General features: G+C 37.6%; 1 long non-coding RNA gene across 1 annotated transcript; it reads left to right on the top strand.

Annotated features, from left to right (window-relative positions):
• The first annotated feature begins 1,956 nt into the window (after window positions 1–1,956).
• On the top strand, window positions 1,957–2,950 carry LOC141393007 (uncharacterized). Its single transcript, XR_012409958.1, has 3 exons — window positions 1,957–2,237; window positions 2,315–2,487; window positions 2,579–2,950. It is a non-coding gene; the product is annotated as an uncharacterized lncRNA (long non-coding RNA).
• Window positions 2,951–3,211: the final 261 nt, after the last annotated feature.

The raw sequence follows: 3,211 nt of genomic DNA, 5'->3' as shown, positions 1-3,211 counted from the left end.
GCAAGACTTCATCCCAAGATAGTTGATTACTCCATTGGAGGTGTTCAACTCTAAAGACAAAATCATCAACAGACAACTTATTTTGATTCCCATCAAAATTTAACCCAAAATTTTCCACCCTACATCCCCTACGTTCCATTACTGGCCAATTCATTAGGGGTTGCCCTGTCTGAGGTATCGGGGGTATCGTAGTGTTGCTGGTATTAGTCTGTATTGACCCTGTCCGTGCGCCTCTATCTGATACACTGTTGGTTGCACAATGTGGTCTTGGTTCGTTTGAACTTGAAGAACGATTTGTGGTAACAGGCCTTACACTTTCATTTAGCTGCGAAATCATCGCATATACCCTACCCATTTCTTTGGCCACTGCCTCTTGGACTATAGTATTTATATTTTGTGGTACTCCTGTCACAATGGGGACTGACCTACTACTTGAAGCCGTGGCTGTATTTCCCGAAGGCGCATTATTACCTGTGTTTTGGTCTACATTGCTTTTAGAGGTATCAATAGTGGCTGACAAATCCACCATCGTAAATCCTGTAACTGGCTGAATAGCGATTAAAGTGTCATTTTTTATGGTTGGAACAGGTACTACCTTGAATAGTTCAAAAAACTGTTGATTGACTAAGGGTACCTTGACTTCAAAGATGACTTCATATTTTGTTACTGCTCCCTTGACGCTCATAAGCTTATATAGTTCAATCAAGTTATCACCGGCAGTTGGCAAAGCATGCGAAATTGGAAGATTAGCTTTGATAACGCTAATTTCTTCCTTCAATTGATGAGGAGACAGTAACAGTGGGCTTATTTTGCCATTATGTGTATCGGTAAGCACACTGATGATTTCGGAATCTACTCGCTGAAGGTTTATGGCGGATAATGTCAGGAACGTTGACAAGAGTCCAACAAGCTGTGAGTTGCTTAATTGGGAAGATTCCTTAGCGACATCATTCTTGATCCTGTCAACCATTTCTGAGATCTCTTGTATTTTTCGCTGATTGCTGATCTCATCCTGTTTGATGATATTAATGGTTGAGTCAATTATCGACGTTTGATTTTTAAGTAATATTGGTTCCTGGTAGCCTCTAAATATGATTTGGGAGTTCTGTATCTGCTGTACAGGGCTTGATTTAATGCTTCCCAGCAATCTATATGTAAACTTTTCAACTGTAACCAGTACCATTCTTGGGCTTCACCCGAGACTAATAAATGAAAGTCGCGCAAGACTTCATCCCAAGATAGTTGATTACTCCATTGGAGGTGTTCAACTCTAAAGACAAAATCATCAACAGACAACTTATTTTGATTCCCATCAAAATTTAACCCAAAATTTTCCACCCTACATCCCCTACGTTCCATTACTGGCCAATTCATTAGGGGTTGCCCTGTCTGAGGTATCGGGGGTATCGTAGTGTTGCTGGTATTAGTCTGTATTGAGCCTGTCCGTGCGCCTCTATCTGATACACTGTTGGTTGCACAATGTGGTCTTGGTTCGTTTGAACTTGAAGAACGATTTGTGGTAACAGGCCTTACACTTTCATTTAGCTGCGAAATCATCGCATATACCCTACCCATTTCTTTGGCCACTGCCTCTTGGACTATAGTATTTATATTTTGTGGTACTCCTGTCACAATGGGGACTGACCTACTACTTGAAGCCGTGGCTGTATTTCCCGAAGGCGCATTATTACCTGTGTTTTGGTCTACATTGCTTTTTTCTTGTCAGGCGCGAGAATGGCAACACAGCCAGTTACAGGATTTACGATGGTGGATTTGTCAGCCACTATTGATACCTCTAAAAGCAATGTAGACCAAAACACAGGTAATAATGCGCCTTCGGGAAATACAGCCACGGCTTCAAGTAGTAGGTCATGTTTACGGTATTTTTCTAGCAAATTCTGTGGAGCTTTGTATTGATCAAAAGTACTCGGTCGAGCCCTCTTTATACGAGTACTTCTTCTGACCGCACTCATTCACAACGTTTCTCAATAAAAATTTGGTTTAAAAATATTTAACTGGTTTAACAGTAATTATGTTACTTATTTTTTTCTATTATTAAAACTTCTCTTTACAAAAATTTCCAGAAATAGTTGTACGGGGAATCCTCCTACGATTTTCAAGTCAAACTATGCAGTGTGTGTGCTGTGTGTTTTTATATGCAATTGCATTTATCATAGTGTTCTCTAACGAGATTTGTGTGGAAACAGTCAACATAAACAATCTACTACATCAAACAGGTAATTGGTTCTATAACTATGGCATTTCGTCTTCTTTCCTTTTTCTACGAAAAGATCTCATAATTTTTACATTACAGGTAATGAATACTCACTTCCCCACTGGCGTCAGGAGGGGTTCTACATTCCTGTCTTTTGGAACCTTTATACATATTTCTACTTCTAAATTCTACACATATTGACCGGTCACGAACAATACTAACGTCGCCACATGGTGACCCAACGGATATTGAACTGGACCCGTGTATAAATGGTGAGAATAAATCGTTAATTTAAAGTATCATATACTAGTATTACACATTATCAAAGTACTAACACAGTCCTTTGGTTGCAACATTTTCTAGATCTTCGATAAATTCCAGTGTATTCCCATTGGACTATTGCTGCTATTTAGTTGACTATTGATGTGTGTCTGGATGTACTCACACACCTGCTTTCCTTTGTCATTTACCTTCTAACAGATAGCTGACGAAGTAATCATTATGTTAATCTAATTAGAATCTGGTGTTACTCCATTCAAGCACGTAAACTTGAATTGACACTTAAGATTCTCTTTCGGGTTGTTCCTTACAAGCACATGAACTTGAAGGAAACCGTCGACTAATAATTAAAAGAGGTGGCGGATTGTAGTACTAAAAGACGACTGTTTATCTTTATTGATTTCACTCTTTTATAACAATACTTTCTTATGACTAAGCCAAATATTATGCATACAAACAAAAACGTAAAGAAATGAAATTTATAAATATTACAAAGTAAGTGAATTTAAATATAGGTCACATTAACGATAAAAACTATTGACTTACTTTAATTAAACTATTGACTTACTTTAATTAATGACTGAATAATGCTTTATTGGCAATTTGGACAATTCAACTAAAAAGTATGAAAACAAAAATAAAAATAATAAATAGAAATAATAAATAAATATAGCTATGTAAGTATGTATGTTCTTAACATTCTCCGCCGCGTTGACA

This window comes from Musca autumnalis, unplaced genomic scaffold, assembly GCF_047663935.1.
Source record: "Musca autumnalis isolate F117 unplaced genomic scaffold, ASM4766393v1 scaffold_2, whole genome shotgun sequence".
NCBI classification, from domain to species: domain Eukaryota; kingdom Metazoa; phylum Arthropoda; class Insecta; order Diptera; family Muscidae; genus Musca; species Musca autumnalis.
The sequence above is the reverse complement of the archived record's forward strand: the minus strand, read 5'-3'. Positions and strand labels throughout refer to the sequence as shown.